Raw genomic sequence first — 25,553 nt, 5'->3', positions numbered from 1 at the left:
CGGCATCCAGGAAGATCATCGACATCTGACCTCCCGTCCTGGACATGATATCAAACAATGCGATGACTCTACAAATGTGATCCGCTGTACCTTACCAGGGACAAAACCATGTTGCCAGGAGGAGACCAGATGTTCGACAACCCTACCGAGCCGATTAGCCAATATTTTAGCATAGAGCTTAGAATCGGAGTTGATGAGGGAGATAGGTCGATATCGACTATCGACTATCGAATATCGAATATCGAATAGCGACTGTTTTGCATTTTGTGGCAAAAATGACTATGCTAGTTTCTTTCCAGGACTCTGGAGGGTTACCACTGAGCTGTATACCAGTAAATAGATCTAATAGATAGGGTAGTATTTGCACTCCTAATATTTTATAGAGTTCAAGTGGAATTTTGTCGGGGCCAGCCGCTTTCCCCGAAGCTAAGCATGACAAGGCTAATTGCAGCTCTGTGATATAAATTTGTTGTTCAAGATCTTCTCTAGTTATACTATGTAGAGACTTGCTTCCTCCAATGCATGACGTAAATTCTCTTAAAAATGTCAATATTTTCTCAGAATCAGCTGGGATATCGGTTTGATATAGCTTTTGATAGTATTGTTGGAAAACTTCAATAATATCCCCAGCACTTGTATATTGATGATTGTCTGCTTTAATAGAGGTTATAATGTTGTTTGAAGTTTTCTGCCGGGTGTGCAAAGGCCAAATGTTTACCCACCCTCTCTCCATTTTCATATATATTGCTTTGGTGTGATTGAAAAGTCTCTGCTGCTTTCTGGGTCAACCAGCTATTTAAATCTGTTTTTAAAACCAGTATACAACACATAGTGTGCCCACAATCTTTTCCTTGAGTTATTAAAGATATATGTTCCTCTTCGGCTCTGATCAACTCTTGCATCAGTAGATAATTCTCCCTTTCATGCTTTTTTTTTGCTCTCGCAACATAACTAATCGTTTCCCCCCTAAGGGCAGCTTTAAAACAGTCCCAGACGACCCCCCTGGATGCACTGTACCAATTCATGTCAAAGTACCGTTGTGCCCAATCTTTGATACATTTAATGTAATCTTGATTTACTAAACGCTTCCTGTCAAATGTCCAGTTTGAACGAGGTCTGGTAAAGTTGGTTAGCTGGATTGACAGGATTAGAGAGTTGGGGTCAGAAATTATTTTAGGGCATTTAGTAATTTCTGATTGGTCGGCTAGGTCTCTTGTCACCGGTATATAGTCTATCCTGACATATTTAGTGTGGTGGTGTGAGAAGTGTGTATACGCAGGGTCTGGTTGATTCTTAGTATCCCAAACATCAACTAAGGCATAGCTATCCTTGAGTTGACTAGTAGCTCTGTATACCCTCGGTTTTCAGCCTGTGTATCTTTCGTAATTTGGCTTCCTATAGGAGGACCCCAGGGAGATATTGAAATCTCCACAGAGGACTAGTGAGCTTGGCCAAGAGGCAAGCTCTACTTCAGGATCCTCAAAAATTTGAGGGTCATCTTGATTCGAGCCATAGACTGAGCAGATATGTATGCCTGATGTTAATTCTATAGTGGCCCATCTCCCCAGGGTGTCAGCTACCTTACGTATCGCTAATCCTAGAGATGTTTTGGCTAATATGGCCACCCCCGAGTATTTGATGTTTGTGTTGTGGAAACTAGGATATTATATCCTCTGATCCCTAAAAGATCTTTCATATCCCAAGGTAAGTGCGTCTCCTGAAGACAAAGTATATCTGAAGATTTCTGTTTAAATATTTCTGATAACCCTTTTGCTCTTATCATTTAGACCCGCCACATTCCATGAACAAATTGTTAATCTCCCCATTACAGTTTACCAGTTAGGTTCCTAGGGCCTAATAACCCAGCCTCAAAGCGTTGAAAAATTGCAGAAGTAGTGGGGTCTTTTGTTTCTTTTGTTTCTCATTCATCAATATAGCCAATATAGCCAAAAAAGCTGTTTCAGCTGCTAAATCAATATCATTACTGGTCTTGCTTTTTTTAAATATAACCCTCTGCCCCTCCGACCCTCCCCACCCAAAGCAAGCCCCGCCCCCCTCCCAACATCCAATGTGAGGCGCACAGACTCCAAGAGTCTGTTAGTGATGACCATGCACTACCTAACCAGAGCTCTATAGCTACCTGAATAATTCAGATGCTGAGTCCCTTTATGCCCAGTTTTTGTTCTTCTCTTTTTTTTTTTTTTTTGTCTCCAAGAGAGGAAGCAAGATGGCGGTTGAGTGAGACCGCAGTCCACCCGATCAGAGCTCACGAAGGAACTATGATGAGTAAAAAGACATTCTGAGTCAATTCAATTCAATTCAAGGATTCTATATTCGATGATTAAAAATCACCATAAAAGCACATAGATATATACAACAATTAAAAAATGTCATTAAATCTTTATCAGAATCTTAATTATAATAGTTTCTTATACATGTAATAAAAAAGGAAAAGGGGAAATGAGACAGTTTTGGAAATCATTCCTCTCTTCTGGTTACCCTTAATCGGACCGCCACTTAAATAAAATTCATTATACAACACAATGTTAAAGGGTCAGATGCTTGCTGTAAATAGATTAAGGCCTCTCGAGCATGTTTCAAATTGGCTTGTTTTAAAATGTTTACCAAAAATCTACTCCTGGGCATTGAATAAAAGGGACACAGTAGTACAAAGTGAAGGGAATCCTGCGGAGACCTATTGTCGCAGCCGCAGGTTCCCTGCTGCTCAATTGTAGCTAAAAACCTTGCTGGTGATGCCAATAAATACGGTAATAAATTAAGTCTAAAACTGCACATCAGAAATCTGTCCTGAGCGTTATGCATGAGGTACAAGTATGGCTCCATTCCCTTCGATGCTCTTAACCAGGTTATGAGCCCTCACAATCTTTTTGGACCCTTCAACCTCAGCTCTCTGGGATGCTTTTTGGGCTAAAAAAGCTTTTTTTACTATCGCTTTGTGCTGGGGTACAATTGCTACCGGGTCAGTAAAGAGATTCCTGTAGCCAAGAGCCTCTAAGGTACTCTTTACATAATTGAGCCATGGGGTTCTCATACATTTGTCTCTTCCTAGGCAATCATTTAAAATTTCCCTGCTCAGAGACGCCTCGGGGTTAGACCAAATTTTTAACCAGGCCACTATAGGTCTAAGTTTTACCAGATCTTCTAAATATGGCCTCCCTAGTTCCCTGTGAGCTATGAAGCCAGCGGTGCTTGGGGGGACTTTCAAGATAGTTCTTAAATATTTATTTTCTTCCCGCTGAATTTTCACAGTGTTGGCAAAGCCCCATACCTCTGCCCCGTAGGTCACTTTGGAGCAGCATATGGAGCTGTACAGGTTCATCACCTGTTCGGGACACCATCTACCTACCCTCCTGCCATAACTTGCAATAGTAGCATTCGTAGCAATCATTTTGCAACAACGCCCCTCAACCAGGGAATTAAATTGTAGAGACCCATCGAAGAGTAGACCTAGATAGGAAAATGTTTTGACCTCTTCTATTTTGTGGCTTCCTTTCATATACGTGGATTTGGTGCATGGTTTATTACCAGCCAACAACACATATGATTTACCCAGATTGGCAAAGAGATCTAAAGAACCCATAAACTTGACAAATCCATCAATCAAAATCTGTAGGCTCCTAGGCGTACGTGCGAGCAGGACCGTGTCATCTGCATAGAGTAAAACGGGGATATGACGCGACCCCACCCTTGGGCAATCTGTCCCTAAATTTAACAGGAACTGCTCCAGGTTATTTATGTAGAGTGAAAATAAAAATGGGGCAAGAATGCAGCCTTGCCGTACCCCACTCTAACAGGGAAATGAATCGGTCAACCACCCCTCCCTATTGAAACAGACTTTTGCAGAGGTGTCACTATGAAGTTCCCTTAAGATATTAATTATTCCAACCTCAATCCCCATAAGGGACATCATAACCCAGAGTTTCTCCCTATTCACGTGATCGAATGCCGCTGCCAAGTCCATGAACCCCATATAGATGGCTTCATTGCTGGCCTTGGTGTATTTGGCAGTCAGCATATAGAGGTTCAAACATTGGTCACTGGTGGACCTCCCCGTCCTGAATCCGTACTGAGTGTCCAAAATGATGTTATTTTCCTCGGTCCATTCAGACAGTCGGTTGAGGATCCCCTTCCCAGGAGTTTGGCAGACACGTCAATCAAGGAAATCGGGCGATAACACTGGGGATCGTCCCTATTGCCCTTCTTAAAAATAGGGACGATTATGGCCTTTGACCATGAGGGCGGCAAACCACAAGTAATGGCAGTATTTATGACCCTAGTCATTATGGGGGCCCACAGTTCTACACAGCTCAGAAACAAATCAGAGGGGATCCCATCTGGGCCAGGGGCTTTATTTTTCGTCAAACCCTCTATTCCATCAGTAATCTCCTTAATGGAAAAAACTACCGGTGTGCCCTGATGTGAGCTCCCTGCGTACTCTTCAATTATTCCTGGCCCGTGATTATACATCCCCTTATAGTGGGAAACCCACTGATCTGGTAGAATGTTTGATCCTATCTCCGGGACATTGTTTTCCTGGAAATTTGGTCGGTTAATGATTCTCCAGAATTCGGACATGTCCCTGTTTCCCCCCGCTTCTCTTAAGTCTGCCCACGCTTCCCCCTGTAGGGCTAATTTTCTTCTCTTGGTCTCCCTCTTATATTTGTTCCTGCACATAGCAATTTGAAGGATATCCCTTGGTTTATTTTTGAGGCTGCTTTTAAGCTCCCTTAAGGCCTTTGAGCAATCTCGATCAAACCATCGTGGGTTACAATGGTTCCTTATAGGCGCCCTAGTTTTTAACAGACCATCTATCAGCTCAGCGATCTGGCCAAATGCTTCAAGTAACCGAGGACCTTGTACACCCATATCTAAACAGTCCTCAATGGCAGATTTTCCAGAGTCCATAAAGGATTTATAGAAGGTTTCCCCGTCTATTTTGGACCACCTCAATCTCCTACCCTGATCCGTTACCTTCTCAATGATTGTGCCTTGATGTCTCATTCTTGGACCCACCAGATACAGCAACCCTAATACAAGGGGATTGTGGTCACTAAAAGTACTCCATTCTATCCCTACGCTGGTAATTCTATTTTTTAAAAGTCTAGAAACTAGAATGTAGTCAATAAAAGAGGAGCATCCTCTACCCTTAAATGTTGGTCGTAAGCTGCCATCCCTCTGCACACCCATCATGTTAATAGTGTGCTCTAAGTTGTGGTTGAGAAGGAGTTTACTAAAAGCCAAACCTTCCGGCGTATGAGAAAAATGCGGCCCTTTCTCTACAGGGCAATGAGACCATTCAGCATCTATTGCAACCAGTGCCAAGCATAGGTGGCAATTAAAGTCTCCCATGACCAGTATAGCAGGTACCTGTGCCGCCTTCCTAGCTGTGATTTCCTGACCCAATCTGTCATCCAGTTCTCCTACAAATGTGGTGTGGTCTCCCCCCGCCCCGTTATTGTAAACATTAAAAACAGTTAGTCTTAACCCTTTCCCCTTAAAGCGTACTGCTTGAATAGCATGCGAGAGACACATCGCGGAGGAGAAGCCTGTTGGCAACCACTTATTCACGCTCTGGACTATAATTGGTCTCGCAGTCCTGCGCTACCTCTGGAGACCGTATCCCAATACAAAAGCAGCATCAGGAACTCACCTCGAGATCGGTACCCGCACTCTGCTGAAGCTGAAACCGACGTCTTTATGGCACCCAAAGTTGCGGCACCAGAAGCGGGCAAGGCGAGGGCAGCGAGGCAGGCACAGCGGGAACTCGCAGAGGCAGGCGACAGGACAGGCGGGACTGCGGAGGAGATGCTCGAGACTGCTACCCCGACCTCTAAGACACTGAAACACGGAAGGGCCGGCAAACAGAAAGGGATCAAGACCGGCCCTACAGTGGCTGAATTATTTAGGAAAACTCCGGCAAAAGCGCTTTCGGGTTAGGAGGGGAAGAGCGGAGCCCGGTCTATCAGGGACCCAGATACTGAAACTCTGGCGGCTGCCCTCACTGGAGATGGAAGCGCGGCCACAAATGTAACTCTATCTGCATCGGCAATGCCTGTGGGGATTGAAGAAGGAAGCGGCCTGGCAAGCACGCCCGACCAGACTCTGAGGACCCAGCAGGAAGGAGCTCCCTGCAGCAATGAAGGTACGATCTCTTCTGTGGAAAATGAGCCCATAATCCTATCGATGCCCAGGCCGCTGGCGCAAACCGCCTCTTAGCTCCCATATTGATCGGTTACCAAAATAAAGAGACGGGCGCTGGAAGCAGGAATCAAGAACAGAGTTTATTTCTCATGAGGAGAGCATGTCATTTCGGACACGAAACACAGTGTCTTTCGGGAGGTGCTCTAACAAGTGAGCTGAGACTCTGGCTTTTTATACTCTACAGAACACATGATAACACAATCAGGACGGTGTGACGCAAAAGGAAAGACATCCCTATAATCCTCGTGGTGATCCTACCCATATACATTCACAATGGGGACCCTTGACCTGCTGATAAGAGGGGAGGGCAATCGCGCAACTGAGTGTTTTGTAGGATGTGTACGCCTGATCATAGCCCAAGGGGTGGGGTGGCTAAGACCAATAGAGGATCCTTTGAAGAGGAGTGACTTCATACAATAAGGGCAGTAAATGGTATCTCCTGGCTCAGGCGATGGCCTCGGACATGTGCGGTCAGCCGGACTCGGGGGTAAAGGGTCATCAAAGGAGTGGTATTAATGCCGCGTGGACAATCGAGTGCGGAGGGAAGGCTTGTCAACAGAGGGGCATTCATGGAAGGGAAGGAGGGGTTGGTCAGGCGCGGCCGTGATTCTCAAGGACAGGGTCTTGCAGAAGAAAAGGGTTTATGACTCGCCTACGTGAGGAGAAGGGAGGGGTAGCCAGGGTGGACACAAGGACAGAGTCACACAGAGAGCGAGAGAGATCTTATGACCCGTACATGAGAGCGGGGGCAGTCAGGTGCAGCTGGGGGAGGGCTATGTCTGCTGAGGCAAAGGATGCCTCTCCAAGATGGAATAGGGGGTTTTGTGCGAGTCAAGGGGGAGAGTTGCCTTTCACAGCGGGGTCGCGCAGAGGGAGAGGGATTTTGAATACACGCAGAAGGGGAACCAGTGATTCTAATCTTAGGCGGGCAAAAAAAAAAGGGGGGCAGGGTGCCTAAAATGGCTGTTATGTATACACGGGTACAGGCCTTTGCTGGCAGTAGGGTGTAGTTAAATGCTTTACGGTATTCAGGGTATGCGCAGGAAGAGGAGTGGGAAAAGGGAAATGAACGTTGCTTATGTACATCAACATTTCTATTTTTCTACAGTCGCCCCTTTTTACATAGCAAAAGTTCATTTTCGTGATCGATGATGGTACATGTAAACAGGCACGGTCGCAGAATTAGCATTGTCAATATTAGCATATGGTATATAATCATGGACAGTTGATGTGTTTGGCAGGATACGGCACATAGGAGATTGCATTTGTCGAGTTCCTATCATTTCAAAGCACTACATAGCATAAATGTTTCTGACTAAAAATGTAACCAATGAACAGTTTTGACCAGGTAGTTGAGAGCGGAATTCAGTTCAATATACAATATTTCTTCGTCCCAGTGTCTTTTTGTCAGTGAGCCATCACTGGTAGGCTCTAGTCCGAGTACTTTCGTTGGCGCTGTTGAGCACCGGCGGTGGAGCTATAGGTCCAGCTCTGTTCTATCCTTTCGCGTTGCAGGGTGCGGTCAGTCCTCTGCTGTTAGACCACAGTCCTGTTTTCTAAACAATCCGGTTGGTGGCGCCTTATGCTCGGCACCCATAGTTCTATGGCAGCACCCTAATCCCAGTGGAATGCTGTTTTTTCCTTTGGCAAAAAGTCACGTGGAAAAGAGGGTGAGTGTGGTTCAAATAGTCGATAGGGGAGAGGGTGGAGTTGGGTCAGAGTTCCTGGGACACGCAAAAGGGACCAAGGGAGCAAAGGATAACAAGCAGGCAGGCCCATCCATCGGGCTCAAGGAAGGGGGACGGAGACTCCAGGCACACGTGGGTTTAGCAGGCGAGTGGCTTCGAGGTGGCTCGCCGTTTTTCATTTTCCACGTTGAAGTTGCGGTCTCGTCCCGTATCCTGTTGCTCTGCGGCTCCACCTTTGGTCGAGGTCACACGAGTCCCAAGATCCGCGGCCAGGCTGTACGTCACTTCTGACCCATCTCCTTCGGTGATCGTGAATCTTTGAATAGGTACAAGACAATGTTTCAGTGAAATGGCAAAAGAAGATATCTATGCATGCTGAATTCCTCCCTCAATTCTACGCATTTGGGAGATACGTTCATTGGTCACAGTCAGAGGTCCATTACCAAGCAGTGCACGTGTCAGTATTCCTACTGGGCTCATGGCAGGTCTATTCATCGTCTTATTTATAAATCAAGTGAGGTTTCCATCAACCGCGCATTACATCATATTCAGCATTTTACAGAGCATTTCCCATCAGGACTGGCTAACCTTTTCGAACAGGGCGGGGGTGCTATTATCGAGAGTCAGGCAAAACAGGGTCTTCTCGAGGGTCAACAACTACTCATGTGTATCAAGTTTATATTCGGGACAGAAATTGACGTTTATCGAAAATGGGGCGGGGATGCTTCGGGCGCTTGCGCTTGGGTGCAAAAGGGGGTGGGGCAATCCGGGCGTTGGGAGTTCAATCTGGACGTTGGCGTTCGCCTCTGAAGAACAGACATAAGGTGCCATTGACATACAGTTCCCTTATAAATGGCCAGATTTGGGGGACTTTAGTCGTCTTACCTGTCCTTTCCTTCTCAGCCAATTCAAGTTCATTCATTTTTGCAGAAAGGAGAGGCAGTAATATGGCGAGATACAATTATTTTAGTTTCGGCCAATTTCGCTGAACACCTTCGTGTTCAATATGTATCAAATCAGACTGGTGCCGGTGGGGCACAATTTCACAAATGAAAGAGAGAGAATAGGCAGACTCTCATAGAGAGTGAGAGTCGTCCGCAATCTAAACGAGCCATTCGGTACACGTATGACATGTAGGGAGAGAGAGAGAGAGAGAGAGAGAGAGGGAGAGACGTGTACAAAAATAGGTCATTTAGTGCGCTCACAACACGGAACAGCAAAGGTTAGGTAACATGCAGATACAGACAGAGGGAAGACATAAATCCGTACATTATACACAAACTCAGACAGGGAGGACGGCACGTGTATTACACATATATAAGACATTCACGACAAGACAGGAAACAATTGTCAGCCTACAACATCTGTTTTTATCTGTATATCCTACGTATCTTTACTATCCTGTTTTATCTATGTGCTTGCTCTTTCTACCCTTCCCCCCTTTCCCTTCTCGCTGGTCACGCCTGCGAGCGTTCCCAATTACCAATACTCACACCTCGGCTGGTCGATCAGTAATTAACCTGGTCGTGCTAGTTACCCATGGTTGGATCTTAAGCCATTTTTCCGTTCCCTCCTGTGGTGGGAAGTTCTCCAGGCTGAGGCAACGGCAAGTATTGATCGGGAGAACAGTCGGACAGCTTGGCTATATCTATAAGAGTGTGAGAAAGGGGGTAGTGCATTTTGAACATCAGCAATATTTCTAACTTCCTAGACGGGTGGTGCAGTGGCAACCCTTACCTGTATAATTTTTCTTTGTCCTTTCCCTACCTAGTCGAACGTCCAGTTACATTATTTAATACGTCATTTCTAGTCAATTTTTTTTTTTTTTTTTTTTTCGTCATTCAGTACCTGTCAAGTTTCTATGTCAGTCCATCCTCTCAGTCGCTATGTCCTAAGGAGGAACAGTCATGTTAAGCCTACGTCTTTAAAAAGCTTATCTGTTATAACGACTAAAACTCATATTTCCCCTTTCCCCTTTTTCCTTTTTCGTCGGTGGTCCGACCGTCGCTCTTCCATACTTCAGTCGACGTTCTGACGTGACCTGCAGAAGGGAGGAAGAAGGGGTGGGGGGCAGCATTCAAAGCACATCATCATGCAGTAGTTCGGAAATCTTTTTACCTACCATATACTCGCCTGATCTCCTCGTACTGCATTCCCTTGCCATCTCGGCATTTCAGCCCAGAGGGACCAGTGGTGTCATATAGACAATCATTGACGATCTGAGTATCTACATGAGCCACTTGGTCGTAACCGTCTTTATCGGGTGCAAGGGTGACGGTCAGAAGGCATTTTCTGTGGTGTCATTTTTAAGGGTATCTGAAACACTTTTCCGGTTGCTTGTGGCACATAAGGTAGCTGCCAAATATCTGATCCCTTTTGATCTACATCCTTCATCATACTTACTCTTCGCTCACAGTAGTAAGGCATTACAAAACTCATTAATGCAACTGCAACGACCATGCTTTCTTCTTCAAAATACTTTTAATAAACGAAATTGGTGGCAGTTCATTGCATAAAGTGCAGCAGTGCAAATAAAATCGTATTAAAATTACCTTACAGAGCAAACATGATGCGTGTCAAAAAAATTCATTTTAATTAATTCAAAAATTCATTTATCCAATATTCATTCGTTATCTAAGTTACACCAATTCATTTTCCAAATCATAATCAGTACCCACCCCAAGTCAATTCATTATCCAAGCACATACTCAACGCCCTTCATATCTACTTTCATTGTCCAAAAACTGCACATAGATCTCGGGACGACAAGCTGCGCAACCTGGGTGCAACAAAGTTTATTCAAATACGTTTCATTTTTCGGCGGCGCCATTTTAGGTGGGGTCAGGCAAGTTCCAGCACAGTCAGGAAGTCTCTAGTCTCGCGTTGTTGGCCCAGAACTTTCCGTTGGTAGTTCAAAAAGTTTTGCGCTATATGGTTAACAGTTTAGCAAATATGGGCCATGAGTCAAAGAGTGGGAAGGGTGGCAACAATTTTCCTACCGGGTCATCCTGGCGTTCCTCCGGAACTGAACAAGTCCGTGCCGTGGCTTCTTTTTAGTCATTCCCAATCCGAGGCTGGTGCCGGCAGGAGTTGCACCGGTGTCGTGGTTCCCAGTGAAGGGGGCGGGGGCACCCATGCGGAGGGGTCGGGGCCCCCTGGCTCTTATAGAATCTTCAAGGTTGAGGGGAGAAGGCATGGAACGTGTGCCCATCCTGGGCAGAGGACCGCTTTATGATGTTGACCCTCTTTAAGTAAGAGCATTGGGGTGTCGCTGGAAGCCTCCACCTGGAGGGAGGTGGGGGAGGCTCGTTCGCGTCACCTCCCCCTTCCAGCGACCCCACGCCGTTACTCGGCTCCGTCGTTTCGATATGGGCCGTGCTGGCTATTGAAGATGGGGGGGTGGTCGGCGGCTGAGGCAAGACAGCCTACCCCCCCCGTGGCCTGCAGGGCAGCGGGAGAGGAGAGAAGGAGAGGACTCTGCCATTCTTTGGACCGCCTGCCCAACATCATCTCCTCCCGACCGTGGTCAGGCGGGCCCCTCGTGCCTCGAGGCCTCGCCTTCCGGATGGGCGTAACCGCGGACCTGTTGCACCCTGGGAGCCTCCGGAATGAGGGTAGGTACTTATTTGATTGTTTCCATTTCATGTGACCGTTATTTGGGCGTGGCGGGCAATGAGGCAGGCATGTTGGGAACAGGAACAGGCGTTGAAGCCTAGCTACCTCGTGGCTATCTTTGCTGTCAAACTTCTCGCCATTTTATATTTCTTATTATGAACTATTTCTAATGTTTCTTATTTTTAGTGAAGTCAAAAGCTCATCAGGGGGTTACTGACTTAGCCTGATTTCCTTTTAGTTTTCTTTCTCTTCCTTAGCGTGTTTCGAGCTAAGGCTTTCTGTTAGTAGGGAACGGTGATCACTTCATATTTTTATGTGTCCTTTTCACTGGGGGGGGGGGTGTACTTCTGGGCGGACCAGACGAGTTCCCTCCAATAAATGGTCCGGGGTGGAACGAGATTATCGATCAAAAAGGGGAACATATATTCCTTCATTGGGGTATCATCCTGGACAGACCGAGCGATGTACTTCCATCTACTAGGGTAGCCTCCTGGACGGACCAGATGGTCTACCTCCACTAAATGGCCCATAAGCGGGGAGTATATGTCCTCCATAAGGGTAGTCTCCTGGGCGGACCATGCGAGCTACCCCCCAAACAGTGGGGAGTGGGTAGGACTGACGAATTCACAAAGGGGCATAACCTACCCTTTACTACTTGCAAAGACTAGATAGAATATTTCTATTCCACGTTGTTTGCAGGCAGAAAATACCTCAAACGAAACAATTCCTGGAACAATAATGTCCAGGTTTTCAATCAATCAGTGGGGAGAAAAACAGGCATGACGGATTACAACGGGGACAAATGTCTGCATTGCCTGCCCTTCGCTATCCAAAAAGGAAGACAGAATATTTCTACTCGTCTCAGTTTGTAGACAGGGAAGATCTCAAAGAACAACCATCGACTATCAACCGACTTCAAACAATTCTCAAAGAACAACATCGATTATTAATCGACTTCAACAATTCTTAAAGAACAACAATCGGTTATCAATCGACTTCAAACAATTCAGTGGGGAGAAAAGTAGGCATGACGGATTAATACCGGGGACAAAAAGTCTACATTACCTACCCTTCTCTATCTGCAAAGAGGGACGACGTTCCTATTCGCCGCTGTTTGAAAACAGAGAATGTCTCGTTCTCAGAAGAGAACCAATATGTCAAGTAGCCCTTAAGGCTAAATGAACCAATACCAATAATTTCGGTATACAAATACCGATTTTCAATACAAACAATCAACAATCAGCAATTTCGGTATACAAATACCGATTTTCAATACAATCAATCAACAATTGGGTGGATAGAACCACCCTACCAATCAGGCGTAGGAACGCCCTACTTAATCTTACCCGGACCGGACCATACGGATAGTTCTTCGACTTCCTCCTCCAGCGCCCATTCGTTCTCTTACTCCATGTAGCATTCCTGTGGGATTCCAGTCAGGACAATAGGTCACCGCAAGAGAGGTCCGTTCAGAATTGGTGAAGCTCTGTCGATCGGCCGCCGGGCGAGGGCCCTCTCAAGGCAGGCATGCCCCGATCATTTTAGATGTTCACTTCTTCGTCTGGATCTCTCTTACCGAACCCCATGTCACTGATGGGCCCCACGTTGGGCGCCAATTGTGGAAAATGAGCCCATAATCCTGTCGATGCCCAGGCCGCTGGCGCAAACCGCCTCTTAGCTCCCATATTGATCGGTTACCAAAATAAAGAGACGGGCGCTGGAAGCAGGAATCAAGAACAGAGTTTATTTCTCATGAGGAGAGCATGTCATTTCGGACACGAAACACAGTGTCTTTCGGGAGGTGCTCTAACAAGTGAGCTGAGACTCTGGCTTTTTATACTCTACAGAACACATGATAACACAATCAGGACGGTGTGACGCAAAAGGAAAGACATCCCTATAATCCTCGTGGTGATCCTACCCATATACATTCACAATGGGGACCCTTGACCTGCTGATAAGAGGGGAGGGCAATCGCGCAACTGAGTGTTTTGTAGGATGTGTACGCCTGATCATAGCCCAAGGGGTGGGGTGGCTAAGACCAATAGAGGATCCTTTGAAGAGGAGTGACTTCATACAATAAGGGCAGTAAATGGTATCTCCTGGCTCAGGCGATGGCCTCGGACATGTGCGGTCAGCCGGACTCGGGGGAAAAGGGTCATCAAAGGAGTGGTATTAATGCCGCGTGGACAATCGAGTGCGGAGGGAAGGCTTGTCAACAGAGGGGCATTCATGGAAGGGAAGGAGGGGTTGGTCAGGCGCGGCCGTGATTCTCAAGGACAGGGTCTTGCAGAAGAAAAGGGTTTATGACTCGCCTACGTGAGGAGAAGGGAGGGGTAGCCAGGGTGGACACAAGGACAGAGTCACACAGAGAGCGAGAGAGATCTTATGACCCGTACATGAGAGCGGGGGCAGTCAGGTGCAGCTGGGGGAGGGCTATGTCTGCTGAGGCAAAGGATGCCTCTCCAAGATGGAATAGGGGGTTTTGTGCGAGTCAAGGGGGAGAGTTGCCTTTCACAGCGGGGTCGCGCAGAGGGAGAGGGATTTTGAATACACGCAGAAGGGGAACCAGTGATTCTAATCTTAGGCGGGCAAAAAAAAAAGGGGGGCAGGGTGCCTAAAATGGCTGTTATGTATACACGGGTACAGGCCTTTGCTGGCAGTAGGGTGTAGTTAAATGCTTTACGGTATTCAGGGTATGCGCAGGAAGAGGAGTGGGAAAAGGGAAATGAACGTTGCTTATGTACATCAACATTTCTATTTTTCTACACTTCGATACCCCTTCCTCTAACAGACTCTCTAATAGACCCGGAAGCAAGTAAGGCAGCTGATATAGTTCACTCAGACACTATTATTGACAGTGGGGGGAACTCTGGGGAGACTGCTCATCCAAGCCAGCTAAGCAAACTAATTAATCCAACTTATACATCCCAAAGACCACATATGTCAATCAGGGTTTCAAATAATGTGCCGAATCTAGAGCACGCTAATGAGAACATTGGAAACAGTGCTGACCCAGATACAGAGCTAGACCCTAGTGATTTCTTTTCCCTCTCAGATGGAGCTGAGTGGTCTGACGATTCTGCCTCTTATACCACTGATGAGAGTGGGACTGAGGAAAAAAACAAGGACGCTGGGACTAATTTAAAAACTGTTCTGAAGAAGAAAAAGCACTGTCAGGGCTCAAAGGATCTAGCCTGGGATTACACTCCCATAAATCAACTATCTAACCCCTTCTACGTGTCTAGCTCTCAACAACAATCTGATCAGCCAGCTTACTTAGACCCTGCTGTCCCAACCCTAGACACTATTCTCCAGGCTATTGCAGCACACCATGAGGAAACGTCCCAGGATGGACGTAAAGCTCAATCAGCATTATGTAAGGTCCAAGGGGTTGTGTGCAAATTGACTAGGACCTGCAGTTCTTTCGGGGAACGATTGACCGATCTGGAATCAAGGATCGTTTCCAACGAGACCGAGATTGCAGCAAATGCAGCAAGAACTGACTCTCATGAACTGGAGCTGGCAGATGGAAGAAGAGTCTTGGGTATCCCCGAGGGGGGCAGAGGGGGGAGATGTTCGCTCTTTTGTGATTGACTTTTTTCATGACTCATTGCCAGAACTTGCAAGCTGGGACTGGGCCGCAGAAATCCAGCGGGCTCACTATATGCCCTTTACTCTAAAACAACCACTGAAACCCGGGGCCTACCCCGTGCTATTCTCGTATTTTATGGCAATTTTTTGCTCCGTCAGGCGGTCTCTGAAAAGGCCAGGCCTGAATCTAAATGAACCAAGAATGAAATTTCCTTTTTGTCTGCCCAGATTTTTGCCACTCCACCGTCGAAAGGCTGTGGAGGCTGCGCTAACTAATTAAGCCATTTCAGGATAAGAAGGTTCAGGCGTACCTTAATAAACAAGCACGGCTTAAAGTGATCTGGGGGGGTAGACTAAATTCTTTCTCTCAGAAATTAAAGCAAAAGAATATCTAGATGGGCTAAAGTAGGCGGCCTTAGGTTTATGCTTTGGAGCGTTCTCTCAGTCTAAATAATGTATAACCCCTTCCCTTGTGGTAAGAAAAAGGAAAGAAGCTATAGAATACAAAGAATGGGTGGGGAAGGGGGGGGAGCAATGAGGAAAAAACAAAAAACAAAAAAAGGATTTTAATTTAATTTCAATGAATCTAAGTGATACTGTGACGAATACCAATGGAGAAGGAATACTAGTTTTATGTCACTTTTAGATAATATTTATCCGATTTTAAGAAAATTCTGACTTTGCAAAACATCAATTGAACATTATTTGGAATGATGAAAAGTTGTTCTCACCTCTAAGCCAAGATTCAAATAGATTTTAGGCGTGAATTCCGGAATAGGAAATTCAGGAATGTTTTGTTTACCGGAGTCATGTAAAACCATAAACAGGCAGTACATTAGTCAGCAAAGTGGCATATATAAAAAGAAAACATCTTGTAAAATAAAATTAAAGAATTAAAGATGTGTAAATGTGTTAAATGCTGCATATGTAAAGTATTTAGTTAGTTAAGGCAGGCATGATCTCTATTTTCAGACTAAACCATATGAAGTCCTGCATCTAGTATAAGATACCACAGAAAGGGCAGTGATTAAGAAACATCAGTTTTTCTTGCAATAATAAGAGAGACATTGTAGACTCTTAGTTGAAAGACTCCAACAAGGAGAATAATCAAGAAATATCTTATCAGTGGTCAAGAGAAATGAAGTAAATATTTAAAACAGGAACATAAGTGGCACCTATGCTCAATATTAGAGGCATCTGCTTAGTGAGGATATATCAGTGCCTAAAGAAACGTTTGAGTACCTTTCCGCAAAAGGGAATTATCTAGTTTTTGTCCAGAAAAAAACCCCACATCAGTTGGACCCCCAATACAATCTAAGAAAGTGCTCTTAATTGCATAAAGATTGGACAGTCACATGGAATTCTGAGTTTTACAATGGAATAATCTAGTCCAGTACTGTGTGATTTTCTTAACTACATTTCTGAAGGAATGTGATGTGCATTCATTGCTTTAATTAAAAAGTGGAGGGCAGATTTGACTAGTTTCCCTGATTGAAAAAAGAAAATTAGGAGAATGCTTAAAGAGGACAGGGAGAGACAGAGTGATAGAAAGGGAGTACTCACATTTTAATGTGGACAGAAAAATCTTTATTTCTTTTAATGAAAAGGCTAGAAAGAGTAATCAAGAAATTGATGAACCTATCTCAAACTGGTCTTGTCAATTCAAGGTATGCTATGGATAACATCTGTCTAATGATTATTATTTTGAATATGTGTAAAGGGTATATTAGCTTTTTGCAAGTGTGATAATTTGCATTTGTCTTGTGTGGGAAATTCTCTCCGGACATACAATTTTAATAGATAGATCTTTTTGATTATTCAATACTCTCTGTGGGAATACAAAAGCATTTGTGACAACAATTGACATTAAATTGCAAATATTTATTTTGGAATAAGATATATGTTTTTTTTTATTTGGACAACAACAGAATATGATAGACTAGTTACAGTTCGGTGTGAGAACAAGTCTTAATTATAAATTAGAGGCATGTTGATCAACCTACTGATAGAATCATTAATGTTGGCAATTAGTCAAGATCCCTGTGCATAACCTTTACTTGTGCTAAGATAAAACTTCTCTGTGCAATTGCTATGTTGCTCCTTGTAGCAAGTCCTGTAGAAACAAACAGAGAATTATTCAAATTATTTATGGTAACATTTTTGATAATTAGATTATTTTGAAAATATCTGAGGTTTTTCAATCCACTGCCTTTAGTCATAGAGTCCAATTTTCTAATCAGAATGTAAAATGTTCTAAATAAGGGAAAAATATTGCAGGATTCACAAGGTGAAGAATGTACAACAACTGAGGACTAAGGGGCCCATTTAGTTTTTGGCGGAAGAAGTAATCACCATTGGCCTCGCAGAGGACTTTACGCCTGCCAGGCTGAGACTACTCCGCTCGTCAAATTTATAGATGATCACCTAGAGGCATTGTCAGGAACGCCCGTCACAGTGGATCCTGTCACTACATTTTACCGTTTGTTACAGAGCTGCGTTGGAAGGATGCAGCCTGTAACAAATAGTAACCTTTTTTTCCCTTTGTAAATGAAAATCCCAAAGTGGGATTTTCTTTTTGTAAAGACCTAAAGTAATGATCCCTTCATAATGGAAGACTTCTACCTTGGCAGGGAAAGCATTACATTGTTTTTACTGTTTCTCACCTCTAAATTTTACCTGGCGGTAAGAAACAGTAAATAACGGCTACATGTTCATCCATCCAAATTGAGTTGGTGGACATGTTGGGCCCAATTCACAGAATGAACTTAAGACTAAATCATAAACTTAGTACCATTTGGTATTCACAGAATGCATTTACTACTTCTGGCATTCACAGAATGAACTTACTACTGTCGGTATTCACAGAATGAACTTACTACTTTTGGCATTTACAGAATAGACTTACGACTACTAACTTTACGTCCGCACCCGGGCCGTAATTTCCGGCATTATGTCGTCATTTCTGATTCCGGCCCGCAATTTCCGGCATTGCGTCGTATTTTCCGATTCCGGGCCGGAAGATACGAATTTTGGCAGTTGGTCATGTTAGCCAAGGGCAAACATCTGTCCAAGTGCCTACCACCCCCCACCCTGGATCAGCTGACACACTGCAGCCAATCCTAGCCAAAAGCTCCATTTTGCCATGATGAATGTTGCCAGTGCCTACCATCCCCACCACGCTCCAGCTGATGCCAATTAATACTAATTGACCAGCACCACAAAACACATAAAAGCAGCACACATTGAAGGAACAGTGCCACAGAAAATGGAAATGAGGAGAAAAAGAAACTTTACTGCAGAGGAGACCACCATGCTTGTGGAGTTCAGAGTCAGGCACCACAAAAGTCTATATGGACTCCCACCCTACTGCACCAGTGGGACACAGAAGGCAGCCCTATGGCCACTGCTGTCTCAGCATTGGGGGTAGAGAGGCGCACAGTACAGGACATAAAAAAAAGTGGCATCACGAAAGGCAAAGGGTGAAGGAGAAAGGATCCAGGATCGAATTAAGCAGGATCCTCCCTGCTGCATACCCTGGACCCCGCATCCGTCTCACCCCACTGGAGGAGGATATCCTCAAAACAATACACGCCCACTTGGTCAATGAGATGCCTGTCAGTGACGTCCGCTACGTGATACCAGGTAAATGAAAATGAAAAGAAAAAGTGCATGAACAAGATTGTCTGTTTTACACTGTCATTGTGATTATGGAACTTATCCAAAGTATATAAAAATATAGTCAGTCAGAGACTCATGTATCACCCTCTATGTAGCACCACATGTCCCAGAATCCTTTGCATCAGAAAAGGCTAATCCCGCCCCCCCCCCTTTTGAAAACATGGGCACAGTACTGCTGCCGTACATACACAACCCTGCTAATTCAATAACTGTTCATATTGACTGAAAATGTGGAATGATATATGGAAATGCTAAATAAAGTTTAAAAAAAAATAGCAATAGACAAATATTAGCAGGGAAGAGCCAGTACCAATATGACATGCAATTCAACTCTTGAGCAAACACGGATGCATCGCGTTTACATGGCGGTGCACTGTGGTGCAGGGATAGACAGATGTGTGTTGAATCTGATGGTGTGTAGGGGGGGGCTTTGCTGGAGTTGTGTCGCAAGAGCGATGCAACTCCAATAGTGTCCATGGACTGCCCATACCTAACGTGCTGCACCACTCCTTACCTCTGCTTCAAGCAGGCGTAAGGTTGCTTTGCAGCGGTCTCTGAAAAGTGACTTGTATGCAGCATATCCCAAAGGAATGCCCACCCTGCCTACATCAAAGATGACACAGGTTCAGTGTTGCGCAGGGCCTCACAACATGACCCTTCACCATAGATGCGTCACGTTGCGAATAATTCTAAATGTGTCGTCTGTTGTACACCACCGCTGTGTCACAGAAGTGATGCAACAGCAGTGTAAATCTTATTCAAGGGGCTTGTAAACCTGCCACAAATTCTCCAAGAAGAACATCACCCTGTGCCAGCCTAAATCAAAAAGCAGAAGGTGAGAGCATCATCAGATCAAAATATGTCATACACATATTCTGTTCATTTTCCACTCTGCCACGCCATTACATTCCCAACACGCCACTGCCCCTTCCTGCCCCATCTGCAGCAGTACTTCACAACACTGTTAGCACACAGAAGATATGGGCAAATCCCTGAAAAGTTCCACAAGCACATTTCCCATTTGGTTACTTTTCTCTCTTCTCACCCATTGACACATCCAGCCAGACACAGACAACTACAGTAGCAGAGGTCACCGTATCTACTGGGAGGAATCGGAAATGCACAGAGGAAGGCATGACAACCACACTAACTGGTAAGTCAAACTGGCCAGGAGATGGTCAAAATGCATACATTGTCAGGAGACAACAGAGGGACAAATAGTGCCCACCTATGTAAGTCAACCAGAGATGCAAAATTTGCTTCATTACAATTGGAGTAGTCAGTGGACATTCACCTTCACCATATGACATTTGTGAACAGCGCAAGACAAAATATAAAATGTCTTGGCTCATCATACCTTTGTAATTGTGATACACAACATGTATTTCACCAAGAGTCTCAGACCGGGGAAACCAATCCTGTAATCGAGTGCCACAACTAGTCAAAAGGGTGTGCCCACTTTATTGTAATAGTGTCTCTAGACCTAATCAAGAAATCATTTTTGCACAGATATGGAAATGATGAACAAGCAGTGAGATACCAGTCTCAGTAGTATTGACAATGCATCCACTGTCCAACTTCAAATCTTTCCAATATACATTAAATTGCCCAGTCCAAACAGCTGGTCATGTCCTGCGTACATTGGATGGATTCTTTTCTGGGCATCAACAAAACATGATAGTGGACCTTACCTCTTGATTCGTAGGCATGTAATTGTGATATAGGTAGCATCAAGGTAGTGGGCCCATTCTAAGTTATATGTGGGATCACTCATTACATTATGTATGACACACTTCTGCAACGGTGGTGCCCACAACAGCTTGTGCTCGTCCTCTGTGCCAGAAATTGAGTGCATCACATGTGGCAGCAGAAATGTAAAGTTGCAAAACACACTTATCATTGTAGGTACAATGCGGTCCTCCCAGAATCAAAGACGCACATTGACTTCTGCTACAAGGTTGGACGCTGACTTCTGCTACAAGGTTGGACGTGACATCTGTTCAGGGACCACACACTGCTCCGGTGCTGGGCCAAGGTAAGTCAACCTGGCTGAATGCTCATTAAATGTGCCTTCACCTCCACCGTATGTGTTGTACAACACTGTTGTCCTACATCACAATATTCTCACATATGGCATTTGAACACATGACAGATCAGACCCTGGTGGCAAATGAGAGGCTGACACAAAATGTATGCCAAGTGTGTGCAGAATGGACATACAATAGAACAATGTGTCATATGAACTGACCAAAACACAACAGACTTGCAATTCAATGATAGGATAAATCCCTAGCAAAATATATATCGTTAAATCAAAATGAAATTGGTATGGCTGAGGCACACACTGGTGCCAGTTGTGTACCTTTGAGATGGGTGTAGGGACTGCCAAGGTGACTCTTCATGCAGTTACACCTGCAAAATGAATTGGCTGAAGAGCAACACAATAATCCAGTGCAGGCGGGAAGCCTCAAAGCTTTTCACATCATCTGCAATGTGTGATCATAACCAAATGCTGTTTTCTGCTTGCCTCCCTTCTATCGTATTCACATGTATAGGTGAGTGTTTGACATATGAGGTTTGGATGTCTGCTGCACAAGACACCATCCATTGTCAGGTAAGTAGTACCATGATGTTGGAAATGGAGTATGGGAACAGAGGACACTCAAAGGATGGACATTAGAAATCTGTGTTCTCCCATTTAAAAATGAGCTGTGTGATCTCATGGGTAGGAAAGCACAAATGGGCAACATCATGTCCCTGACAACTGCACATCTCATACATGAATTCCTTTCTGACTTATTAACAGACAACATTACACCCATGAAAAATGTTCGTCTCAATGGTAAAGGTGAAATCAGTGTGATGCAGATGAGTCCGGGTCATTTATCCCCTTCCTTGAAATATCAGTAACCTTCTCATACAAGTTTGTTAATTGATGTGTCATCTTATTGATGTCAGTGCTGCATGGATGTAACAGCAGTCAAATGCTGCTTGTGAGCAGGTGCCCACATGTAAAGTCAATGAGGTAAACATGCTGCACATCGTCCTTGATTATCCGCAAATGGTTAATGAGAATGACATGTTGGCTCATCGCTACAATCTGTTGTACTAAAATATGGACATGTATGTCTCATCACAGGTGCTAAATAAACACATAGAGGGGTGGGGAGAAAGAAACCCAATACAAATGAAGACAAAGGCTGTGAAAAATATAGAATTTCTGAAAAACTGCCCTCACTCACACACAAATGTGTGCGACATGCTTCATCATTGGGTCTGCTTACAATACGCCCCTGCGTAGCCACGCAGGGGGCGGAGCATAGGGAGGGGGGAACACAAAACACAAACGAACAGATCAACACAAATGTGACAGTCAGTGATCACAACAATAAGTGTTGCCCCTAAGGACTGGGTGAGTGATAGACAAAAATCACAGGTGCTGACAGGATGAGAACACTGCAGTGGACACTATCCCGGGGGGTGCATGACATCCTGGCTGCAGCAGTGAAAACTTTGTGCACCTGTCCTTCAGGTAATACAGGCATGAGGTGTGTCACCAGCTTAGATTACTAAGCCATGACAGAGATCGAGATCCCCTTCTACATGAAATTAACAGTTTTTGTTTACAAAGTGTAATACAAATCAGGGGTGTCACATGTGCCTATCTGTCAATTGGTGATGCAGATCATTGAGAATGTTGTCTCTATCCTCTACAGCTATGTCTACAACATCTATGAGGAGACAGGTGCAATAGGATACACCAGGGGGGAACGTGAAGGGACAGAAAGTTGTGGCTGGAGCTGGTGAGTTTGCTAGTATTATGTACATCTCCGTGTAACACTCAGTGCTGTGGTGTGAGCTGTCATTTGTGGTGGTACCCTAACCAGATCACATGATTCTCATCTGCTGATGCAAAGTACAGTTAATACAACCCTGGTGTTGCACCATGTGCAATACCAGGTCAATCACTAATACGGTTGCAACCTCTGTGTTTCAGATGATGCTGAGGGAGATGATGACAGACAGTCGACCAGTGCTGGCCAACGGGGAATTAGAGGGGAGAATCCCCTGATCCTCCAGGCAGTAATGTCAGCAGCAAGTCATGCTCAAGAGGAGGAGGAAGATCATGAGGACGTTGACTTTGAGGATGATAATTACCACATATATATTGACTCAGTGAATGACGATTCTGATGTCACAGCATCAGATCCTCTGCCAAGCAACGTTAGTTTGCCTCCTCCCAAACAAATAATACCATGTCCTCAGCATAGATCAAACTAACCACGGCTCCCACACATTCAATCACAGCATCACTCCCTCACAACCCTCACGTCCTGGACCGACATGGTGATTCCCCTATCCGCTCTTCCCTATGCAGTGTATCCCTGCCATTCTCTCCACCATCTATGGGAAGTACCAGCCCTGTTGTAGTGCAGGTATCCCATGGGCAACCTTCCCCTGCCCACAGTCTTCCACCTGCCACCCCCCCTGTTGTTGGACCTGCTCATCTCATCCCTGGCAGATATCAGCAGAGGGGACCTGCACCTGGCGATGGTGGCCAGTGAGAGCAGGACTTCTACCAACAGCAGGCAGATGTGAGGCAGGATATTCGTGCCATAGGGGCTACCCTGTCAGACAAGTCTGGGTCCCTGCAGGACATGGTCCAATTCCCTCAGGTGGTGGACAGGGTGAGCCAAGCTTTGGATAGGATGGATAGCACTTGGCAGGAAATGTCCAGGAATATGACAGACCTGATATCCATTCAAAGGGAAGAGAGTGCAAGACACCATGCCTTGACCATGAAGATGATGGAGGGCATGGTCAGAGTGATCCAAAGTCTCCCTTCACGGCCAACGCAGGGAGGGGAACAATCATATCGGCCTGCAGGACAGCACATCCACACACATGTAACACCAACTGCACAGCACCACAGCAAAGGTACACAAACACACCGGCACCCTCAACAGGCACCCCCACCACCTGCACAACCACCACCAACCCCTGTACAGTCACTCCCACCACCCCCACCACCTGCACAACCACCACCAACCCCTTTACAGTCACTCCCACCACCCCCACCACCCGCACAACCACCACCAACCCATGTACAGTCACTCCCACCACCCCCACCACCTGCCCAACCACCACCAACCCCTGTACAGTCACCCCCACCACCCCCACCAGCTGCACAACTACCACCAACCTCTGTACAGTCACTCCCACCACCTGCACAACCAGCCCTTGTCCAGGCACAGACACCAAATGTGCAGACACCATCTGCACCTGCACCTGTTGATCACCCTGTACAACATCCACATACACGTAGGCGACAAGCGCAACCTGACCCCTCACCGCGTTCATCACCCTCAAAATTGCGGAGACGCAAACACGATCGCCAGTGACATTCACGTGGTCAATTTGTCTTGGGGTCCTTAGGTGTAAAGTGAAAATAAAGATCTATATAAGTAATATCCTGTTGTGTATCATGTCCTGTCTAACAATGTAGGCATGTGTGTTTGTGTGAGACACAGTTACAAGTGTAACCCATCATAGCAACATGCTATTCAGACCACCCAGGATATAGGGGCATGGATTAGCAAATTTAGCGGCACAAATATGGAAATTTAGCGGCACAACTATGGAAATTTAGCGCCATTTTTGCGGCACTTTATTTTACTCATAATGATTCATTTTCAGCTTTAAAACAATGGAATCTGTTTTAGAACAGTATTCCACTTTGAAATAGGCCCTGATGAGATTCTAGGGGTGTTGAAAACTTGTATATTTTGGTTTCTACACGATCCAGCTTTACACATGTTCTGAGTAAGGAGGGGCATGCTTGATTTTTGTTATTGCAACCTTCAATGTGAGCAAACTGTAAATATCTCGGTTGAAGAATTCATATTCAAGTTCTATGTACATGATCAGATTTTCATGTGCCCAAGATCCATAACAAGTAAAATGACTTTTACCGCCCACATCCTCTTGAACAGCATTTTCCTGTCTTGCTGAATGTTGGGATTGTAGAATAGAGACGCAAGGCATGATTTTGGCATTTTGTTTTTTAATTTTCTATCATTCAGAGCTTCTATAGTGTTGCTAATTATCTTGTGTGATTTGGCAATCCAAATTCATTTAATTGTTGTGATGGAGCAAGGAGAGAGTGGGAATAGAAGATCATTTTCTAACAATAGCCATTTTGAGTATAGTGGTTGCTGGTCTTGTCTTTGAACCACCATGCATTTTGCCTTATGAGAAAAGCCTCTTGATACTTCTTAAATTCTGGGAGCTTAAGGGATAGCCCCTTTTAAAGGTTGTTAGATGGCAGGATTGTGCCCAGCAAGCATTTTCAAAAATAAATGGATGGTGCAAAGGTGACTCAACTGACTCAATATTCCAAGTCGTTAGACTGTGTGTCGATGTGTTGCCTTGTTTGAAGAACTTCACACCGCACACAAATCTAATTGGATTTTCTGGTCCCAGTGTTTTATACTAGAATACATTTAGGATTGCTGCTTTTTTACAAAAGTGCTGATTTCACGGGCACTTTTGTAAAAATTGCAGCATTTTTTGCCGATTTCACGGGCAGTTTTGTAAAAATCGCGGCATTTTTACGAAAGTGCAGATTTCGCGGCAAACCGCCAAATCGCGAGATCCTGGAGGATCTGGCTATTATGTGCATAGCATATGACTCACAAAATATGTGTCCATATTTGGAAACAGACATTCAAAATAAAGTCAAACAAGTTAACTAAG

This window comes from Lissotriton vulgaris, chromosome 1_2 (assembly GCF_964263255.1).
Source record: "Lissotriton vulgaris chromosome 1_2, aLisVul1.2, whole genome shotgun sequence".
In the NCBI taxonomy this organism is placed as follows: domain Eukaryota; kingdom Metazoa; phylum Chordata; class Amphibia; order Caudata; family Salamandridae; genus Lissotriton; species Lissotriton vulgaris.
Note: the sequence above shows the minus strand (reverse complement) of the source record.